The sequence below is a fragment of the Fukomys damarensis genome, unplaced genomic scaffold (assembly GCF_012274545.1).
Source record: "Fukomys damarensis isolate Sample0158 unplaced genomic scaffold, DMR_v1.0_HiC HiC_scaffold_17, whole genome shotgun sequence".
Lineage (NCBI taxonomy): Eukaryota > Metazoa > Chordata > Mammalia > Rodentia > Bathyergidae > Fukomys > Fukomys damarensis.
This window is the reverse complement of record NW_022900929.1, coordinates 15,568,671-15,569,215: the sequence shown is the minus strand read 5'-3', so window position 1 is coordinate 15,569,215 and position 545 is coordinate 15,568,671.

Here is a 545-nt window from a genome sequence, read left to right as displayed (position 1 = left end):
TTCTTTCTTTCTTTCTTTCTTTCTTTCTTTCTTTCTATTGAGTTTATTGGTACAATCTAGGTATACAATACAATTACATTCATCATTGGGATTCTGTACCTTTAATAATAGGTCTTGATTCTCATTTTTTCCTCTTGTCCCTGCCCTTCCTTCACCCCCTCCTCCCCTCCCCATTTACAAACACTTTATTTCCATTTTTTCAGTTTCTCATATTTTTTTCCTCTCCCTTATTACCTTTCCCCCACCCTTCCCACTTTCCCTACACCTTTAGCCCTTTACTTCCTATTTCACATTATTAATTATCTCATTAGGATCCTGTGTACTATTATAGTTTTTCACACCAAAGAAACTATTCGGTATTTCAGTTAAAGAAATCTCTGTATGAACATTAAAAATAGGGAATCCTAAAATAAAACTAAAAAGGAAAGTAAAAGAGAAAAGGCAATGATGTAACATCAAAATAATCCTTAATTCTGGAGATGAAAATGGTCCCTGAACATATTTAAATTGCTTCTCGCTCTTATAGTCTTATCTTATTCTTTTTT